The sequence below is a fragment of the Numenius arquata genome, chromosome W, assembly GCF_964106895.1.
Source record: "Numenius arquata chromosome W, bNumArq3.hap1.1, whole genome shotgun sequence".
NCBI lineage: Eukaryota > Metazoa > Chordata > Aves > Charadriiformes > Scolopacidae > Numenius > Numenius arquata.
The window spans coordinates 13,007,514-13,031,845 of record NC_133615.1 but is presented as its reverse complement, the minus strand read 5'-3'; positions in this window follow the sequence as shown (position 1 = coordinate 13,031,845).

The window sequence follows — 24,332 nt, the reverse complement described above, 5'->3', positions numbered from 1 at the left end:
GATTCTATGGGCCCCTAGGGAAGCCTACAGATTTTGACGGAACCCTACGAGCCCCTCTGGAACCCTACAGAATACTCCAGGACCCGACAGCACTCTACAAGACCCTTAGCAACACAACGGAACCTCACTAAAACTTTATGGGCTCCTACAGAACACTGCAGGTGCCTACGAAACCCTGCAGGCCCCTACGGAATACTACCAGCCACTACGGAAACCTATGGCCCCTACGGAACTCTACGGAACCTGACAGAAACACTGTGCGCCCCTACAGGCCCTTGCGGGCACTTGCAGAACTCTGCAGGAACCCACGGAACTTTATGGAACCCTACCAGCCCCTACGGAAGCCTAAAGATCCTTGCAGGCAGTTACGGAACGGTACAGGGCCCTACGGAACTTTACCAGCCACTACGGAACTCTACGGGCCCCTACGGAACCCTGCAGAACCCTCCGGAACCTTACAGAATCCCACGGATTCCTACAGACTCCTGCGGGCACTTACACAACCCTAGAGGCCCCTACGGAACACTGCCAGCCCCTATGGAAGGAACCCTACGGGCCCCTACAGAACACTACTGGCTCCTGCGGTACTCCAGAGGCCTCTAGGGAACCTACGAAGCTCTACGGAACCCTAGGGATCCTTACGGAACAGTACGGGCCCCTTCAGACCTCTGCGGGCGCTTATGGAAACCTACAGGACCCTACGGAACTGTACGAGACTCTACAGGACCCTAGGGAACACTACAGGCCCCTACTGAACGGTACGAGACTCTACAGGCCCCTAGGGAACACCGCAGGCCCCTACGGAACCGTACGAGACTCTACAGGACCCTAGGGAACACCGCAGGCCCCTACGGAACCGTACGAGACTCTACAGGCCCCTAGGGAACACTACAGGCCCCTACGGAACCCTTCACAACCCTCTGGAAACTTATGGAACCCTACAAGCTCCTACCAACCCCTGTGGGCACTTACACAACCCTACAGGTCCCTACGGAAATCTACGGGACTCTATGGGCCCCTAGGGAAGCTTACAGATTTTGACGGAACCCTACGAGCCCCTCTGGAACCCTACAGAATACTCCAGGACCCGACAGCACTCTACAAGAGCCTTAGCAACACAACAGAACCTCACTAAAACCCTATGGGCTCCTACAGAACACTGCAGGTGCCTACGGAACCCTGCAGGCCCCTACGGAATACTACCAGCCACTATGGAAACCTATGGCCCCTACGGAACTCTACGGAACCTGACAGAAACACTGTGCGCCCCTACAGGCCCTTGCGGGCACTTGCAGAACTCTGGAGGAACCCACGGAACTTTATGGAACCCTACCAGCCCCTACGGAAGCCTAAAGATCCTTGCAGGCAGTTACGGAACGGTACAGGGCCCTATGGAACTTTACCAGCCACTACGGAACTCTACGGGCCCCTACGGAACCCTGCAGAACCCTCCGGAACCTTACAGAATCCCACAGACTCCTACAGACTCCTGCGGGCACTTACACAATCCTAGAGGCCCCTAGGGAACACTTCCAGCCCCTATGGAAGGAACCCTACGCGCCCCTACAGAACACTACTGGCTCCTGCGGTACTCTACAGGCCTCTAGGAAACCTACGAAGCTCTACGGAGCCCTGTGGATCCTTAGGGAACAGTACGGGCCCCTTCAGACCTCTGCGGGCGCTTATGGAAACATACAGGACCCTACAGATCTGTACGAGACTCTACAGGCCCCTAGGGAACACCGCAGGCCCCTACAGAACCGTACGAGACTCTACAGGACCCTAGGGAACATCGCAGGCCCCTACGGAACCGTACGAGACTCTACAGGCCCCTAGGGAACACTACAGGCCCCTACGGAACCCTTCACAACCCTCTGGAAACTTATGGAACCCTACAAGCTCCTACCAACCCCTGCGGGCACTTACACAACCCTACAGGTCCCTACGGAAATCTACAGGACTCTATGGGCGCCTAGGGAAGCCTACAGATTTTGACGGAACCCTACGAGCCCCTCTGGAACCCTATAGAATACTCCAGGACCCGACAGCACTCTACAAGACCCTTAGCGACACAACAGAACTTCACTAAAACCCTATGGGCTCCTACAGAACACTGCAGGTGCCTACGGAACCCTACAGACCCCTACGGAATACTACCAGCCACTACGGAAACCTATGGCCCCTACGGAACTCTACGGAACCTGACAGAAACACTGTGCGCCCCTACAGTCCCTTGCGGGCACTTGCAGAACTCTGCAGGAACCCACGGAACTTTATGGAACCCTACCAGCCCCTACGGAAGCCTAAAGATCCTTGCAGGCAGTTACGGAACGGTACAGGGCCCTACGGAACTTTACCAGCCACTACGGAACTCTACGGGCCCCTACGGAACCCTGCAGAACCCTCCGGAACCTTACAGAATCCCACGGATTCCTACAGACTCCTGCAGGCACTTACACAACCCTAGAGGCCCCTACGGAACACTGCCAGCCCCTATGGAAGGAACCCTACGGGCCCCTACAGAACACTACTGGCTCCTGCGGTACTCCAGAGGCCTCTAGGGAACCTACGAAGCTCTACGGAACCCTATGGATCCTTACGGAACAGTACGGGCCCCTTCAGACCTCTGTGGGCGCTTATGGAAACCTACAGGACCCTACGGAACTGTACGAGACTCTACAGGCCCCTAGGGAACACTACAGGCCCCTACGGAACTGTACGAGACTCTACAGGACCCTAGGGAACACCGCAGGCCCCTACGGAACCGTACGAGACTCTACAGGACCCTAGGGAACACCGCAGGCCCCTACGGAACCGTACGAGACTCTACAGGCCCCTAGGGAACACTACAGGCCCCTACGGAACCCTTCACAACCCTCTGGAAACTTATGGAACCCTACAAGCTCCTACCAACCCCTGCGGGCACTTACACAACCCTACAGGTCCCTACGGAAATCTACGGGACTCTATGGGCCCCTAGGGAAGCTTACAGATTTTGACGGAACCCTACGAGCCCCTCTGGAACCCTACAGAATACTCCAGGACCCGACAGCACTCTACAAGACCCTTAGCGACACAACAGAACCTCACTAAAACCCTATGGGCTCCTACAGAACACTGCAGGTGCCTACGGAACCCTACAGACCCCTACGGAATACTACCAGCCACTACGGAAACCTATGGCCCCTACGGAACTCTACGGAACCTGACAGAAACACTGTGCGCCCCTACAGTCCCTTGCGGGCACTTGCAGAACTCTGCAGGAACCCACGGAACTTTATGGAACCCTACCAGCCCCTACGGAAGCCTAAAGATCCTTGCAGGCAGTTACGGAACGGTACAGGCCCCTACGGAACTTTACCAGCCACTACAGAACTCTACGGGCCCCTACGGAACCCTGCAGAACCCTCCGGAACCTTACAGAATCCCACGGATTCCTACAGACTCCTGCGGGCACTTACACAACCCTAGAGGCCCCTACGGAACACTGCCAGCCCCTATGGAAGGAACCCTACGGGCCCCTACAGAACACTACTGGCTCCTGCGGTACTCCAGAGGCCTCTAGGGAACCTACGAAGCTCTACGGAACCCTATGGATCCTTACGGAACAGTACGGGCCCCTTCAGACCTCTGTGGGCGCTTATGGAAACCTACAGGACCCTACGGAACTGTACGAGACTCTACAGGCCCCTAGGGAACACTACAGGCCCCTACGGAACGGTACGAGACTCTACAGGCCCCTAGGGAACACCACAGGCCCCTACGGAACCCTACACAACCCTCCGGAAACATATGGCACCCTACAAGCTCCTACCAACCCCTGCGGGCACTTACACAACCCTACAGGCCCCTACGGAAATCTACGGGATTCTATGGGCCCCTAGGGAAGCCTACAGATTTTGACGGAACCCTACGAGCCCCTCTGGAACCCTACAGAATACTCCAGGACCCGACAGCACTCTACAAGACCCTTAGCAACACAACGGAACCTCACTAAAACTTTATGGGCTCCTACAGAACACTGCAGGTGCCTACGAAACCCTGCAGGCCCCTACGGAATACTACCAGCCACTACGGAAACCTATGGCCCCTACGGAACTCTACGGAACCTGACAGAAACACTGTGCGCCCCTACAGGCCCTTGCGGGCACTTGCAGAACTCTGCAGGAACCCACGGAACTTTATGGAACCCTACCAGCCCCTACGGAAGCCTAAAGATCCTTGCAGGCAGTTACGGAACGGTACAGGGCCCTACGGAACTTTACCAGCCACTACGGAACTCTACGGGCCCCTACGGAACCCTGCAGAACCCTCCGGAACCTTACAGAATCCCACGGATTCCTACAGACTCCTGCGGGCACTTACACAACCCTAGAGGCCCCTACGGAACACTGCCAGCCCCTATGGAAGGAACCCTACGGGCCCCTACAGAACACTACTGGCTCCTGCGGTACTCCAGAGGCCTCTAGGGAACCTACGAAGCTCTACGGAACCCTAGGGATCCTTACGGAACAGTACGGGCCCCTTCAGACCTCTGTGGGCGCTTATGGAAACCTACAGGACCCTACGGAACTGTACGAGACTCTACAGGCCCCTAGGGAACACTACAGGCCCCTACTGAACGGTACGAGACTCTACAGGCCCCTAGGGAACACCGCAGGCCCCTACGGAACCGTACGAGACTCTACAGGACCCTAGGGAACACCGCAGGCCCCTACGGAACCGTACGAGACTCTACAGGCCCCTAGGGAACACTACAGGCCCCTACGGAACCCTTCACAACCCTCTGGAAACTTATGGAACCCTACAAGCTCCTACCAACCCCTGCGGGCACTTACACAACCCTACAGGTCCCTACGGAAATCTACGGGACTCTATGGGCCCCTAGGGAAGCTTACAGATTTTGACGGAACCCTACGAGCCCCTCTGGAACCCTACAGAATACTCCAGGACCCGACAGCACTCTACAAGAGCCTTAGCAACACAACAGAACCTCACTAAAACCCTATGGGCTCCTACAGAACACTGCAGGTGCCTACGGAACCCTACAGACCCCTACGGAATACTACCAGCCACTACGGAAACCTATGGCCCCTACGGAACTCTACGGAACCTGACAGAAACACTGTGCGCCCCTACAGGCCCTTGCGGGCACTTGCAGAACTCTGGAGGAACCCACGGAACTTTATGGAACCCTACCAGCCCCTACGGAAGCCTAAAGATCCTTGCAGGCAGTTACGGAACGGTACAGGGCCCTACGGAACTTTACCAGCCATGTACAGAACTCTACGGGCCCCTACGGAACCCTGCAGAACCCTCCGGAACCTTACAGAATCCCACGGATTCCTACAGACTCCTGCGGGCACTTACACAACCCTAGAGGCCCCTACGGAACACTGCCAGCCCCTATGGAAGGAACCCTACGCGCCCCTACAGAACACTACTGGCTCCTGCGGTACTCCAGAGGCCTCTAGGGAACCTACGAAGCTCAACGGAACCCTATGGATCCTTACGGAACAGTACGGGCCCCTTCAGACCTCTGCGGGCGCTTATGGAAACCTACAGGACCCTACGGAACTGTACGAGACTCTACAGGCCCCTAGGGAAAACTACAGGCCCCTATGGAACTGTATGAGACTCTACAGGCCCCGAGGGAACACCGCAGGCCCCTACGGAACCGTACGAGACTCTACAGGACCCTAGGGAACACCGCAGGCCCCTACGGAACGGTACGAGACTCTACAGGCCCCTAGGGAACACCACAGGCGCCTGCGGAACCCTACACAACCCTCCGGAAACATATGGCACCCTACAAGCTCCTACCAACCCCTGTGGGCACTTACACAACCCTACAGGCCCCTACGGAAATCTACGGGACTCTATGGGCCCCTAGGGAAGCCTACAGATTTTGACGGAACCCTACGAGCCCCTCTGGAACCCTACAGAATACTCCAGGACCCGACAGCACTCTACAAGACCCTTAGCAACACAACGGAACCTCACTAAAACTTTATGGGCTCCTACAGAACACTGCAGGTGCCTACGAAACCCTGCAGGCCCCTACGGAATACTACCAGCCACTACGGAAACCTATGGCCCCTACGGAACTCTACGGAACCTGACAGAAACACTGTGCGCCGCTACAGTCCCTTGCGGGCACTTGCAGAACTCTGCAGGAAACCACGGAACTTTATGGAACCCTACCAGCCCCTACGGAAGCCTAAAGATCCTTGCAGGCAGTTACGCAACGGTACAGGGCCCTACGGAACTTTACCAGCCATGTACAGAACTCTACGGGCCCCTACGGAACCCTGCAGAACCCTCCGGAACCTTACAGAATCCCACGGATTCCTACAGACTCCTGCGGGCACTTACACAACCCTAGAGGCCCCTACGGAACACTGCCAGCCCCTATGGAAGGAACCCTACGCGCCCCTACAGAACACTACTGGCTCCTGCGGTACTCTACAGGCCTCTAGGGAACCTACGAAGCTCTACGGAACCCTATGGATCCTTACGGAACAGTACGGGCCCCTTCAGACCTCTGCGGGCGCTTATGGAAACCTACAGGACCCTACGGAACTGTACGAGACTCTACAGGCCCCTAGGGAACACTACAGGCCCCTACGGAACGGTACGAGACTCTACAGGCCCCTAGGGAACACCACAGGCCCCTACGGAACCGTACACAACCCTCCGGAAACATATGGCACCCTACAAGCTCCTACCAACCCCTGTGGGCACTTACACAACCCTACAGGCCCCTACGGAAATCTACGGGACTCTATGGGCCCCTAGGGAAGCCTACAGATTTTGACGGAACCCTACGAGCCCCTCTGGAACCCTACAGAATACTCCAGGACCCGACAGCACTCTACAAGACCCTTAGCAACACAACGGAACCTCACTAAAACTTTATGGGCTCCTACAGAACACTGCAGGTGCCTACGAAACCCTGCAGGCCCCTACGGAATACTACCAGCCACTACGGAACCCTATGGCCCCTACGGAACTCTACGGAACCTGACAGAAACACTGTGCGCCCCTACAGGCCCTTGCGGGCACTTGCAGAACTCTGGAGGAACCCACGGAACTTTATGGAACCCTACCAGCCCCTACAGAAGCCTAAAGATCCTTGCAGGCAGTTACGGAACGGTACAGGGCCCTACGGAACTTTACCAGCCACTACGGAACTCTACGGGCCCCTACGGAACCCTGCAGAACCCTCCGGAACCTTACAGAATCCCACGGATTCCTACAGACTCCTGCGGGCACTTACACAACCCTAGAGGCCCCTACGGAACACTGCCAGCCCCTATGGAAGGAACCCTACGGGCCCCTACAGAACACTACTGGCTCCTGCGGTACTCCAGAGGCCTCTAGGGAACCTACGAAGCTCTACGGAACCCTATGGATCCTTACGGAACAGTACGGGCCCCTTCAGACCTCTGTGGGCGCTTATGGAAACCTACAGGACCCTACGGAACTGTACGAGACTCTACAGGCCCCTAGGGAACACTACAGGCCCCTACGGAACTGTACGAGACTCTACAGGCCCTTAGGGAACACCGCAGGCCCCTACGGAACCGTACGAGACTCTACAGGACCCTAGGGAACACCGCAGGCCCCTACGGAACCGTACGAGACTCTACAGGCCCCTAGGGAACACTACAGGCCCCTACGGAACCCTTCACAACCCTCTGGAAACTTATGGAACCCTACAAGCTCCTACCAACCCCTGCGGGCACTTACACAACCCTACAGGTCCCTACGGAAATCTACGGGACTCTATGGGCCCCTAGGGAAGCTTACAGATTTTGACGGAACCCTACGAGCCCCTCTGGAACCCTACAGAATACTCCAGGACCCGACAGCACTCTACAAGACCCTTAGCAACACAACGGAACCTCACTAAAACTTTATGGGCTCCTACAGAACACTGCAGGTGCCTACGAAACCCTGCAGGCCCCTACGGAATACTACCAGCCACTACGGAAACCTATGGCCCCTACGGAACTCTACGGAACCTGACAGAAACACTGTGCGCCCCTACAGGCCCTTGCGGGCACTTGCAGAACTCTGCAGGAACCCACGGAACTTTATGGAACCCTACCAGCCCCTACGGAAGCCTAAAGATCCTTGCAGGCAGTTACGGAACGGTACAGGGCCCTACGGAACTTTACCAGCCACTACGGAACTCTACGGGCCCCTACGGAACCCTGCAGAACCCTCCGGAACCTTACAGAATCCCACGGATTCCTACAGACTCCTGCGGGCACTTACACAACCCTAGAGGCCCCTACGGAACACTGCCAGCCCCTATGGAAGGAACCCTACGGGCCCCTACAGAACACTACTGGCTCCTGCGGTACTCCAGAGGCCTCTAGGGAACCTACGAAGCTCTACGGAACCCTAGGGATCCTTACGGAACAGTACGGGCCCCTTCAGACCTCTGTGGGCGCTTATGGAAACCTACAGGACCCTACGGAACTGTACGAGACTCTACAGGCCCCTAGGGAACACTACAGGCCCCTACGGAACTGTACGAGACTCTACAGGCCCTTAGGGAACACCGCAGGCCCCTACGGAACCGTACGAGACTCTACAGGACCCTAGGGAACACCGCAGGCCCCTACGGAACCGTACGAGACTCTACAGGCCCCTAGGGAACACTACAGGCCCCTACGGAACCCTTCACAACCCTCTGGAAACTTATGGAACCCTACAAGCTCCTACCAACCCCTGCGGGCACTTACACAACCCTACAGGTCCCTACGGAAATCTACGGGACTCTATGGGCCCCTAGGGAAGCTTACAGATTTTGACGGAACCCTACGAGCCCCTCTGGAACCCTACAGAATACTCCAGGACCCGACAGCACTCTACAAGACCCTTAGCGACACAACAGAACCTTACTAAAACCCTATGGGCTCCTACAGAACACTGCAGGTGCCTACGGAACCCTACAGACCCCTACGGAATACTACCAGCCACTACGGAAACCTATGGCCCCTACGGAACTCTACGGAACCTGACAGAAACACTGTGCGCTGCTACAGTCCCTTGCGGGCACTTGCAGAACTCTGCAGGAACCCACGGAACTTTATGGAACCCTACCAGCCCCTACGGAAGCCTAAAGATCCTTGCAGGCAGTTACGGAACGGTACAGGGCCCTACGGAACTTTACCAGCCACTACGGAACTCTACGGGCCCCTACGGAACCCTGCAGAACCCTCCGGAACCTTACAGAATCCCACAGACTCCTACAGACTCCTGCGGGCACTTACACAATCCTAGAGGCCCCTACGGAACACTGCCAGCCCCTATGGAAGGAACCCTACGCGCCCCTACAGAACACTACTGGCTCCTGCGGTACTCTACAGGCCTCTAGGAAACCTACGAAGCTCTACGGAGCCCTGTGGATCCTTACGGAACAGTACGGGCCCCTTCAGACCTCTGTGGGCGCTTATGGAAACCTACAGGACCCTACGGAACTGTACGAGACTCTACAGGCCCCTAGGGAACACTACAGGCCCCTACGGAACGGTACGAGACTCTACAGGCCCCTAGGGAACACCACAGGCGCCTGCGGAACCCTACACAACCCTCCGGAAACATATGGCACCCTACAAGCTCCTACCAACCCCTGTGGGCACTTACACAACCCTACAGGCCCCTACGGAAATCTACGGGACTCTATGGGCCCCTAGGGAAGCCTACAGATTTTGACGGAACCCTACGAGCCCCTCTGGAACCCTACAGAATACTCCAGGACCCGACAGCACTCTACAAGACCCTTAGCAACACAACGGAACCTCACTAAAACTTTATGGGCTCCTACAGAACACTGCAGGTGCCTACGAAACCCTGCAGGCCCCTACGGAATACTACCAGCCACTACGGAAACCTATGGCCCCTACGGAACTCTACGGAACCTGACAGAAACACTGTGCGCCCCTACAGGCCCTTGCGGGCACTTGCAGAACTCTGCAGGAACCCACGGAACTTTATGGAACCCTACCAGCCCCTACGGAAGCCTAAAGATCCTTGCAGGCAGTTACGGAACGGTACAGGGCCCTACGGAACTTTACCAGCCACTACGGAACTCTACGGGCCCCTACGGAACCCTGCAGAACCCTCCGGAACCTTACAGAATCCCACGGATTCCTACAGACTCCTGCGGGCACTTACACAACCCTAGAGGCCCCTACGGAACACTGCCAGCCCCTATGGAAGGAACCCTACGGGCCCCTACAGAACACTACTGGCTCCTGCGGTACTCCAGAGGCCTCTAGGGAACCTACGAAGCTCTACGGAACCCTAGGGATCCTTACGGAACAGTACGGGCCCCTTCAGACCTCTGTGGGCGCTTATGGAAACCTACAGGACCCTACGGAACTGTACGAGACTCTACAGGCCCCTAGGGAACACTACAGGCCCCTACGGAACTGTACGAGACTCTACAGGCCCTTAGGGAACACCGCAGGCCCCTACGGAACCGTACGAGACTCTACAGGACCCTAGGGAACACCGCAGGCCCCTACGGAACCGTACGAGACTCTACAGGCCCCTAGGGAACACTACAGGCCCCTACGGAACCCTTCACAACCCTCTGGAAACTTATGGAACCCTACAAGCTCCTACCAACCCCTGCGGGCACTTACACAACCCTACAGGTCCCTACGGAAATCTACGGGACTCTATGGGCCCCTAGGGAAGCTTACAGATTTTGACGGAACCCTACGAGCCCCTCTGGAACCCTACAGAATACTCCAGGACCCGACAGCACTCTACAAGACCCTTAGCGACACAACAGAACCTTACTAAAACCCTATGGGCTCCTACAGAACACTGCAGGTGCCTACGGAACCCTACAGACCCCTACGGAATACTACCAGCCACTACGGAAACCTATGGCCCCTACGGAACTCTACGGAACCTGACAGAAACACTGTGCGCCCCTACAGGCCCTTGCGGGCACTTGCAGAACTCTGCAGGAACCCACGGAACTTTATGGAACCCTACCAGCCCCTACGGAAGCCTAAAGATCCTTGCAGGCAGTTACGGAACGGTACAGGGCCCTACGGAACTTTACCAGCCACTACGGAACTCTACGGGCCCCTACGGAACCCTGCAGAACCCTCCGGAACCTTACAGAATCCCACGGATTCCTACAGACTCCTGCGGGCACTTACACAACCCTAGAGGCCCCTACGGAACACTGCCAGCCCCTATGGAAGGAACCCTACGGGCCCCTACAGAACACTACTGGCTCCTGCGGTACTCCAGAGGCCTCTAGGGAACCTACGAAGCTCTACGGAACCCTATGGATCCTTACGGAACAGTACGGGCCCCTTCAGACCTCTGTGGGCGCTTATGGAAACCTACAGGACCCTACGGAACTGTACGAGACTCTACAGGCCCCTAGGGAACACTACAGGCCCCTACGGAACTGTACGAGACTCTACAGGCCCTTAGGGAACACCGCAGGCCCCTACGGAACCGTACGAGACTCTACAGGACCCTAGGGAACACCGCAGGCCCCTACGGAACCGTACGAGACTCTACAGGCCCCTAGGGAACACTACAGGCCCCTACGGAACCCTTCACAACCCTCTGGAAACTTATGGAACCCTACAAGCTCCTACCAACCCCTGCGGGCACTTACACAACCCTACAGGTCCCTACGGAAATCTACGGGACTCTATGGGCCCCTAGGGAAGCTTACAGATTTTGACGGAACCCTACGAGCCCCTCTGGAACCCTACAGAATACTCCAGGACCCGACAGCACTCTACAAGACCCTTAGCGACACAACAGAACCTTACTAAAACCCTATGGGCTCCTACAGAACACTGCAGGTGCCTACGGAACCCTACAGACCCCTACGGAATACTACCAGCCACTACGGAAACCTATGGCCCCTACGGAACTCTACGGAACCTGACAGAAACACTGTGCGCTGCTACAGTCCCTTGCGGGCACTTGCAGAACTCTGCAGGAACCCACGGAACTTTATGGAACCCTACCAGCCCCTACGGAAGCCTAAAGATCCTTGCAGGCAGTTACGGAACGGTACAGGGCCCTACGGAACTTTACCAGCCACTACGGAACTCTACGGGCCCCTACGGAACCCTGCAGAACCCTCCGGAACCTTACAGAATCCCACGGATTCCTACAGACTCCTGCGGGCACTTACACAACCCTAGAGGCCCCTACGGAACACTGCCAGCCCCTATGGAAGGAACCCTACGGGCCCCTACAGAACACTACTGGCTCCTGCGGTACTCCAGAGGCCTCTAGGGAACCTACGAAGCTCTACGGAACCCTATGGATCCTTACGGAACAGTACGGGCCCCTTCAGACCTCTGCGGGCGCTTATGGAAACCTACAGGACCCTACGGAACTGTACGAGACTCTACAGGCCCCTAGGGAACACTACAGGCCCCTACGGAACTGTACGAGACTCTACAGGCCCTTAGGGAACACCGCAGGCCCCTACGGAACCGTACGAGACTCTACAGGCCCCTAGGGAACACTACAGGCCCCTACGGAACCCTTCACAACCCTCTGGAAACTTATGGAACCCTACAAGCTCCTACCAACCCCTGCGGGCACTTACACAACCCTACAGGTCCCTACGGAAATCTACGGGACTCTATGGGCCCCTAGGGAAGCTTACAGATTTTGACGGAACCCTACGAGCCCCTCTGGAACCCTACAGAATACTCCAGGACCCGACAGCACTCTACAAGACCCTTAGCGACACAACAGAACCTTACTAAAACCCTATGGGCTCCTACAGAACACTGCAGGTGCCTACGGAACCCTACAGACCCCTACGGAATACTACCAGCCACTACGGAAACCTATGGCCCCTACGGAACTCTACGGAACCTGACAGAAACACTGTGCGCTGCTACAGTCCCTTGCGGGCACTTGCAGAACTCTGCAGGAACCCACGGAACTTTATGGAACCCTACCAGCCCCTACGGAAGCCTAAAGATCCTTGCAGGCAGTTACGGAACGGTACAGGGCCCTACGGAACTTTACCAGCCACTACGGAACTCTACGGGCCCCTACGGAACCCTGCAGAACCCTCCGGAACCTTACAGAATCCCACAGACTCCTACAGACTCCTGCGGGCACTTACACAATCCTAGAGGCCCCTACGGAACACTGCCAGCCCCTATGGAAGGAACCCTACGCGCCCCTACAGAACACTACTGGCTCCTGCGGTACTCTACAGGCCTCTAGGAAACCTACGAAGCTCTACGGAGCCCTGTGGATCCTTACGGAACAGTACGGGCCCCTTCAGACCTCTGTGGGCGCTTATGGAAACCTACAGGACCCTACGGAACTGTACGAGACTCTACAGGCCCCTAGGGAACACTACAGGCCCCTACGGAACCGTACGAGACTCTACAGGCCCCTAGGGAACACCACAGGCGCCTGCGGAACCCTACACAACCCTCCGGAAACATATGGCACCCTACAAGCTCCTACCAACCCCTGTGGGCACTTACACAACCCTACAGGCCCCTACGGAAATCTACGGGACTCTATGGGCCCCTAGGGAAGCCTACAGATTTTGACGGAACCCTACGAGCCCCTCTGGAACCCTACAGAATACTCCAGGACCCGACAGCACTCTACAAGACCCTTAGCAACACAACGGAACCTCACGAAAACTTTATGGGCTCCTACAGAACACTGCAGGTGCCTACGAAACCCTGCAGGCCCCTACGGAATACTACCAGCCACTATGGAAACCTATGGCCCCTATGGAACTCTACGGAACCTGACAGAAACACTGTGCGCCCCTACAGGCCCTTGCGGGCACTTGCAGAACTCTGCAGGAACCCACGGAACTTTATGGAACCCTACCAGCCCCTACGGAAGCCTAAAGATCCTTGCAGGCAGTTACGGAACGGTACAGGGCCCTACGGAACTTTACCAGCCACTACGGAACTCTACGGGCCCCTACGGAACCCTGCAGAACCCTCCGGAACCTTACAGAATCCCACGGATTCCTACAGACTCCTGCGGGCACTTACACAACCCTAGAGGCCCCTACGGAACACTGCCAGCCCCTATGGAAGGAACCCTACGGGCCCCTACAGAACACTACTGGCTCCTGCAGTACTCCAGAGGCCTCTAGGGAACCTACGAAGCTCTACGGAACCCTATGGATCCTTACGGAACAGTACGGGCCCCTTCAGACCTCTGTGGGCGCTTATGGAAACCTACAGGACCCTACGGAACTGTACGAGACTCTACAGGACCCTAGGGAACACTACAGGCCCCTACGGAACTGTACGAGACTCTACAGGCCCCTAGGGAACACCGCAGGCCCCTACGGAACCGTACGAGACTCTACAGGCCCCTAGGGAACACCGCAGGCCCCTACGGAACCGTACGAGACTCTACAGGCCCCTAGGGAACACTACAGGCCCCTACGGAACCCTTCACAACCCTCTGGAAACTTATGGAACCCTACAAGCTCCTACCAACCCCTGCGGGCACTTACACAACCCTACAGGTCCCTACGGAAATCTACGGGACTCTATGGGCGCCTAGGGAACCCTACAGATTTTGACGGAACCCTACGAGCCCCTCTGGAACCCTATAGAATACTACAGGACCCGACAGCACTCTACAAGACCCTTAGCGACACAACAGAAGTTCACTAAAACCCTATGGGCTCCTACAGAACACTGCAGGTGCCTACGGAACCCTACAGACCCCTACGGAATACTACCAGCCACTACGGAAACCTATGGCCCCTACGGAACTCTACGGAACCTGACAGAAACACTGTGCGCCGCTACAGTCCCTTGCGGGCACTTGCAGAACTCTGCAGGAACCCACGGAACTTTATGGAACCCTACCAGCCCCTACGGAAGCCTAAAGATCCTTGCAGGCAGTTACGGAACGGTACAGGGCCCTACGGAACTTTACCAGCCATGTACAGAACTCTACGGGCCCCTACGGAACCGTGCAGAACCCTCCGGAACCTTACAGAATCCCACGGATTCCTACAGACTCCTGCGGGCACTTACACAACCCTAGAGGCCCCTATGGAACACTGCCAGCCCCTATGGAAGGAACCCTACGGGCCCCTACAGAACACTACTGGCTCCTGCAGTACTCCAGAGGCCTCTAGGGAACCTACGAAGCTCTATGGAACCCTATGGATCCTTACGGAACAGTACGGGCCCCTTCAGACCTCTGTGGGCGCTTATGGAAACCTACAGGACCCTACGGAACTGTACGAGACTCTACAGGCCCCTAGGGAACACTACAGGCCCCTACGGAACTGTACGAGACTCTACAGGCCCCTAGGGAACACCGCAGGCCCCTACGGAACCGTACGAGACTCTACAGGACCCTAGGGAACACCGCAGGCCCCTACGGAACCGTACGAGACTCTACAGGCCCCTAGGGAACACTACAGGCCCCTACGGAACCCTTCACAACCCTCTGGAAACTTATGGAACCCTACAAGCTCCTACCAACCCCTGCGGGCACTTACACAACCCTACAGGTCCCTACGGAAATCTACGGGACTCTATGGGCGCCTAGGGAACCCTACAGATTTTGACGGAACCCTACGAGCCCCTCTGGAACCCTATAGAATACTACAGGACCCGACAGCACTCTACAAGACCCTTAGCGACACAACAGAAGTTCACTAAAACCCTATGGGCTCCTACAGAACACTGCAGGTGCCTACGGAACCCTACAGACCCCTACGGAATACTACCAGCCACTACGGAAACCTATGGCCCCTACGGAACTCTACGGAACCTGACAGAAACACTGTGCGCCGCTACAGTCCCTTGCGGGCACTTGCAGAACTCTGCAGGAACCCACGGAACTTTATGGAACCCTACCAGCCCCTACGGAAGCCTAAAGATCCTTGCAGGCAGTTACGGAACGGTACAGGGCCCTACGGAACTTTACCAGCCATGTACAGAACTCTACGGGCCCCTACGGAACCGTGCAGAACCCTCCGGAACCTTACAGAATCCCACGGATTCCTACAGACTCCTGCGGGCACTTACACAACCCTAGAGGCCCCTATGGAACACTGCCAGCCCCTATGGAAGGAACCCTACGGGCCCCTACAGAACACTACTGGCTCCTGCAGTACTCCAGAGGCCTCTAGGGAACCTACGAAGCTCTATGGAACCCTATGGATCCTTACGGAACAGTACGGGCCCCTTCAGACCTCTGTGGGCGCTTATGGAAACCTACAGGACCCTACGGAACTGTACGAGACTCTACAGGCCCCTAGGGAACACTACAGGCCCCTACGGAACTGTACGAGACTCTACAGGACCCTAGGGAACACCGCAGGCCCCTACGGAACCGTACGAGACTCTACAGGACCCTAGGGAACACCGCAGGCCCCTACGGAACCGTACGAGACTCTACAGGCCCCTAGGGAACACTACAGGCCCCTACGGAACCCTTCACAACCCTCTGGAAACTTATGGAACCCTACAAGCTCCTACCAACCCCTGCGGGCACTTACACAACCCTACAGGTCCCTACGGAAATCTACGGGACTCTATGGGCGCCTAGGGAACCCTACAGATTTTGATGGAACCCTACGAGCCCCTCTGGAACCCTATAGAATACTACAGGACCCGACAGCACTCTACAAGACCCTTAGCGACACAACAGAACTTCACTAAAACCCTATGGGCTCCTACAGAACACTGCAGGTGCCTACGGAACCCTACAGACCCCTACGGAATACTACCAGCCACTACGGAAACCTATGGCCCCTACGGAACTCTACGGAACCTGACAGAAACACTGTGCGCCGCTACAGTCCCTTGCGGGCACTTGCAGAACTCTGCAGGAACCCACGGAACTTTATGGAACCCTACCAGCCCCTACGGAAGCCTAAAGATCCTTGCAGGCAGTTACGGAACGGTACAGGGCCCTACGGAACTTTACCAGCCATGTACAGAACTCTACGGGCCCCTACGGAACCCTGCAGAACCCTCCGGAACCTTACAGAATCCCACGGATTCCTACAGACTCCTGCGGGCACTTACACAACCCTAGAGGCCCCTACGGAACACTGCCAGCCCCTATGGAAGGAACCCTACGGGCCCCTACAGAACACTACTGGCTCCTGCGGTACTCCAGAGGCCTCTAGGGAACCTACGAAGCTCTACGGAACCCTATGGATCCTTACGGAACAGTACGGGCCCCTTCAGACCTCTGCGGGCGCTTATGGAAACCTACAGGACCCTACGGAACTGTACGAGACTCTACAGGCCCCTAGGGAACACTACAGGCCCCTACGGAACGGTCCGAGACTCTACAGGCCCCTAGGGAACACCACAGGCGCCTGCGGAACCCTACACAACCCTCCGGAAACATATGGCACCCTACAAGCTCCTACCAACCCCTGTGGGCACTTACACAACCCTACAGGCCCCTACAAAAATCTACGGGACTCTATGGGCCCCTAGGGAAGCCTACAGATTTTGACGGAACCCTACGAGCCCCTCTGGAACCCTACAGAATACTCCAGGACCCGACAGCACTCTACAAGACCCTTAGCAACACAACGGAACCTCACTAAAACTTTATGGGCTCCTACAGAACACTGCAGGTGCCTACGAAACCCTGCAGGCCCCTACGGAATACTACCAGCCACTATGGAAACCTATGGCCCCTACGGAACTCTACGGAACCTGACAGAAACACTGTGCGCCCCTACAGGCCCTTGCGGGCACTTGCAGAACTCTGGAGGAACCCACGGAACTTTATGGAACCCTACCAGCCCCTACGGAAGCCTAAAGATCCTTGCAGGCAGTTACGGAACGGTACAGGGCCCTACGGAACTTTACCAGCCACTACGGAACTCTACGGGCCCCAACGGAACCCTGCAGAACCCTCCGGAACCTTACAGAATCCCACGGATTCCTACAGACTCCTGCGGGCACTTACACAATCCTAGAGACCCCTACGGAACACTGCCAGCCCCTATGGAAGGAACCCTATGCGCCCCTACAGAACACTACTGGCTCCTGCGGTACTCTACAGGCCTCTAGGAAACCTACGAAGCTCTACGGAGCCCTGTGGATCCTTACGGAACAGTACGGGCCCCTTCAGACCTCTGCGGGCGCTTATGGAAACCTACAGGACCCTACGGATCTGTACGAGACTCTACAGGACCCTAGGGAATACCGCAGGCCCCTAAGGAACCATACGAGACTCTACAGGACCCTAGGGAACACCACAGGCCCCTACGGAACTGTACAAGACTCTACAGGCCCCTAGAGAACACCACAGACACCTACGGAACCCTTCACAACCCTCTGGAAACTTATGGAACCCTACAAGCTCCTACCAACCCCTGCGGGCACTTACACAACCCTACAGGTCCCTACGGAAATCTACGGGACTCTATGGGCCCCTAGGGAAGCCTACAGATTTCGACGGAACCCTACGAGCCCCTCTGGAACCCTATAGAATACTCCAGGACCCGACAGCACTCTACAAGACCCTTAGCGACACAACAGAACTTCACTAAAACCCTATGGGCTCCTACAGAACACCGCAGGTGCCTACGGAACCCTACAGACCCCTACGGAATACTACCAGCCACTACGGAAACCTATGGCCCCTACGGAACTCTACGGAACCTGACAGAAACACTGTACGCCCCTACAGTCCCTTGCGGGCACTTGCAGAACTCTGCAGGAACCCACGGAACTTTATGGAACCCTACCAGCCCCTACGGAAGCCTAAAGATCCTTGCAGGCAGTTACGGAACGGTACAGGGCCCTACGGAACTTTACCAGCCACTACGGAACTCTACGGGCCCCTACGGAACCCTGCAGAACCCTCCGGAACCTTACAGAATCCCACGGATTCCTACAGACTCCTGCGGGCACTTACACAACCCTAGAGGCCCCTACGGAACACTGCCAGCCCCTATGGAAGGAACCCTACGGGCCCCTACAGAACACTACTGGCTCCTGCGGTACTCCAGAGGCCTCTAGGGAACCTACGAAGCTCTACGGAACCCTATGGATCCTTACGGAACAGTACGGGCCCCTTCAGACCTCTGTGGGCGCTTATGGAAACCTACAGGACCCTACGGAACTGTACGAGACTCTACAGGCCCCTAGGGAACACTACAGGCCCCTACGGAACTGTACGAGACTCTACAGGACCCTAGGGAACACCGCAGGCCCCTACGGAACCGTACGAGACTCTACAGGCCCCTAGGGAACACTACAGGCCCCTACGGAACCCTTCACAACCCTCTGGAAACTTATGGAACCCTACAAGCTCCTACCAACCCCTGCGGGCACTTACACAACCCTACAGGTCTCTACGGAAATCTACGGGACTCTATGGGCCCCTAGGGAAGCTTACAGATTTTGACGGAACCCTACGAGCCCCTCTGGAACCCTACAGAATACTACAGGACCCGACAGCACTCTACAAGACCCTTAGCGACACAACAGAACCTCACTAAAACCCTATGGGCTCCTACAGAACACTGCAGGTGCCTACGGAACCCTACAGACCCCTACGGAATACTACCAGCCACTATGGAAACCTATGGCCCCTACGGAACTCTACGGAACCTGACAGAAACACTGTGCGCTGCTACAGTCCCTTGCGGGCACTTGCAGAACTCTGCAGGAACCCACGGAACTTTATGGAACCCTACCAGCCCCTACGGAAGCCTAAAGATCCTTGCAGGCAGTTACGGAACGGTACAGGGCCCTACGGAACTTTACCAGCCATGTACAGAACTCTACGGGCCCCTACGGAACCCTGCAGAACCCTCCGGAACCTTACAGAATCCCACGGATTCCTACAGACTCCTGCAGGCACTTACACAACCCTAGAGGCCCCTACGGAACACTGCCAGCCCCTATGGAAGGAACCCTACGGGCCCCTACAGAACACTACTGGCTCCTGCGGTACTCTACAGGCCTCTAGGGAACCTACGGAGCTCTACGGAACCCTATGGATCCTTACGGAACAGTACGGGCCCCTTCAGACCTCTGCGGGCGCTTATGGAAACCTACAGGACCCTACGGAACTGTACGAGACTCTACAGGCCCCTAGGGAACACCACAGGCCCCTACGGAACCCTACACAACCCTCCGGAAACATATGGCACCCTACAAGCTCCTACCAACCCCTGCGAGCACTTACACAACCCTACAGGCCCCTACGGAAATCTACGGGACTCTATGGGCCCCTAGGGAAGCCTACAGATTTTGACGGAACCCTACGAGCCCCTCTGGAACCCTACAGAATACTCCAGGACCCGACAGCACTCTACAAGACCCTTAGCAACACAACGGAACCTCACTAAAACTTTATGGGCTCCTACAGAACACTGCAGGTGCCTACGAAACCCTGCAGGCCCCTACGGAATACTACCAGCCACTACGGAAACCTATGGCCCCTACGGAACTCTACGGAACCTGACAGAAACACTGTGCGCCCCTACAGGCCCTTGCGGGCACTTGCAGAACTCTGCAGGAACCCACAGAACTTTATGGAACCCTACCAGCCCCTACGGAAGCCTAAAGATCCTTGCAGGCAGTTACGGAACGGTACAGGCCCCTACGGAACTTTACCAGCCACTACAGAACTCTACGGGCCCCTACGGAACCCTGCAGAACCCTCCGGAACCTTACAGAATCCCACGGATTCCTACAGACTCCTGCGGGCACTTACACAACCCTAGAGGCCCCTACGGAACACTGCCAGCCCCTATGGAAGGAACCCTACGGGCCCCTACAGAACACTACTGGCTCCTGCGGTACTCCAGAGGCCTCTAGGGAACCTACGAAGCTCTACGGAACCCTATGGATCCTTACGGAACAGTACGGGCCCCTTCAGACCTCTGTGGGCGCTTATGGAAACCTACAGGCCCCTACGGAACTGTACGAGACTCTACAGGCCCCTAGGGAACACCGCAGGCCCCTGCGGAACCGTACGAGACTCTACAGGACCCTAGGGAACACCGCAAGCCCCTACGGAACCGTACGAAACTCTACAGGCCCCTAGGGAACACTACAGGCCCCTACGGAACCCTTCACAACCCTCTGGAAACTTATGGAACCCTACAAGCTCCTACCAACCCCTGCGGGCACTTACACAACCCTACAGGTCCCTACGGAAATCTACGGGACTCTATGGGCGCCTAGGGAACCCTACAGATTTTGACGGAACCCTACGAGCCCCTCTGGAACCCTACAGAATACTCCAGGACCCGACAGCACTCTACAAGACCCTTAGCGACACAACAGAACCTTACTAAAACCCTATGGGCTCCTACAGAACACTGCAGGTGCCTACGGAACCCTACAGACCCCTACGGAATACTACCAGCCACTACGGAAACCTATGGCCCCTACGGAACTCTACGGAACCTGACAGAAACACTGTGCGCTGCTACAGTCCCTTGCGGGCACTTGCAGAACTCTGCAGGAACCCACGGAACTTTATGGAACCCTACCAGCCCCTACGGAAGCCTAAAGATCCTTGCAGGCAGTTACGGAACGGTACAGGGCCCTACGGAACTTTACCAGCCACTACGGAACTCTACGGGCCCCTACGGAACCCTGCAGAACCCTCCGGAACCTTACAGAATCCCACAGACTCCTACAGACTCCTGCGGGCACTTACACAATCCTAGAGGCCCCTACGGAACACTGCCAGCCCCTATGGAAGGAACCCTACGCGCCCCTACAGAACACTACTGGCTCCTGCGGTACTCTACAGGCCTCTAGGAAACCTACGAAGCTCTACGGAGCCCTGTGGATCCTTACGGAACAGTACGGGCCCCTTCAGACCTCTGTGGGCGCTTATGGAAACCTACAGGACCCTACGGAACTGTACGAGACTCTACAGGCCCCTAGGGAACACTACAGGCCCCTACGGAACGGTACGAGACTCTACAGGCCCCTAGGGAACACCACAGGCGCCTGCGGAACCCTACACAACCCTCCGGAAACATATGGCACCCTACAAGCTCCTACCAACCCCTGTGGGCACTTACACAACCCTACAGGCCCCTACGGAAATCTACGGGACTCTATGGGCCCCTAGGGAAGCCTACAGATTTTGACGGAACCCTACGAGCCCCTCTGGAACCCTACAGAATACTCCAGGACCCGACAGCACTCTACAAGACCCTTAGCAACACAACGGAACCTCACGAAAACTTTATGGGCTCCTACAGAACACTGCAGGTGCCTACGAAACCCTGCAGGCCCCTACGGAATACTACCAGCCACTATGGAAACCTATGGCCCCTATGGAACTCTACGGAACCTGACAGAAACACTGTGCGCCCCTACAGGCCCTTGCGGGCACTTGCAGAACTCTGCAGGAACCCACAGAACTTTATGGAACCCTACCAGCCCCTACGGAAGCCTAAAGATCCTTGCAGGCAGTTACGGAACGGTACAGGGCCCTACGGAACTTTACCAGCCACTACGGAACTCTACGGGCCCCTACGGAACCCTGCAGAACCCTCCGGAACCTTACAGAATCCCACGGATTCCTACAGACTCCTGCGGGCACTTACACAACCCTAGAGGCCCCTACGGAACACTGCCAGCCCCTATGGAAGGAACCCTACGGGCCCCTACAGAACACTACTGGCTCCTGCGGTACTCCAGAGGCCTCTAGGGAACCTACGAAGCTCTACGGAACCCTATGGATCCTTACGGAACAGTACGGGCCCCTTCAGACCTCTGTGGGCGCTTATGGAAACCTACAGGACCCTACGGAACTGTACGAGACTCTACAGGACCCTAGGGAACACTACAGGCCCCTACGGAACTGTACGAGACTCTACAGGCCCCTAGGGAACACCGCAGGCCCCTACGGAACCGTACAAGACTCTACAGGACCCTAGGGAACACCGCAGGCCCCTACGGAACCGTACGAGACTCTACAGGCCCCTAGGGAACACTACAGGCCCCTACGGAACCCTTCACAACCCTCTGGAAACTTATGGAACCCTACAAGCTCCTACCAACCCCTGCGGGCACTTACACAACCCTACAGGTCCCTACGGAAATCTACGGGACTCTATGGGCGCCTAGGGAACCCTACAGATTTTGACGGAACCCTACGAGCCCCTCTGGAACCCTATAGAATACTACAGGACCCGACAGCACTCTACAAGACCCTTAGCGACACAACAGAAGTTCACTAAAACCCTATGGGCTCCTACAGAACACTGCAGGTGCCTACGGAACCCTACAGACCCCTACGGAATACTACCAGCCACTACGGAAACCTATGGCCCCTACGGAACTCTACGGAACCTGACAGAAACACTGTGCGCCGCTACAGTCCCTTGCGGGCACTTGCAGAACTCTGCAGGAACCCACGGAACTTTATGGAACCCTACCAGCCCCTACGGAAGCCTAAAGATCCTTGCAGGCAGTTACGGAACGGTACAGGGCCCTACGGAACTTTACCAGCCATGTACAGAACTCTACGGGCCCCTACGGAACCGTGCAGAACCCTCCGGAACCTTACAGAATCCCACGGATTCCTACAGACTCCTGCGGGCACTTACACAACCCTAGAGGCCCCTATGGAACACTGCCAGCCCCTATGGAAGGAACCCTACGGGCCCCTACAGAACACTACTGGCTCCTGCAGTACTCCAGAGGCCTCTAGGGAACCTACGAAGCTCTATGGAACCCTATGGATCCTTACGGAACAGTACGGGCCCCTTCAGACCTCTGTGGGCGCTTATGGAAACCTACAGGACCCTACGGAACTGTACGAGACTCTACAGGCCCCTAGGGAACACTACAGGCCCCTACGGAACTGTACGAGACTCTACAGGACCCTAGGGAACACCGCAGGCCCCTACGGAACCGTACGAGACTCTACAGGACCCTAGGGAACACCGCAGGCCCCTACGGAACCGTACGAGACTCTACAGGCCCCTAGGGAACACTACAGGCCCCTACGGAACCCTTCACAACCCTCTGGAAACTTATGGAACCCTACAAGCTCCTACCAACCCCTGCGGGCACTTACACAACCCTACAGGTCCCTACGGAAATCTACGGGACTCTATGGGCGCCTAGGGAACCCTACAGATTTTGATGGAACCCTACGAGCCCCTCTGGAACCCTATAGAATACTACAGGACCCGACAGCACTCTACAAGACCCTTAGCGACACAACAGAACTTCACTAAAACCCTATGGGCTCCTACAGAACACTGCAGGTGCCTACGGAACCCTACAGACCCCTACGGAATACTACCAGCCACTACGGAAACCTATGGCCCC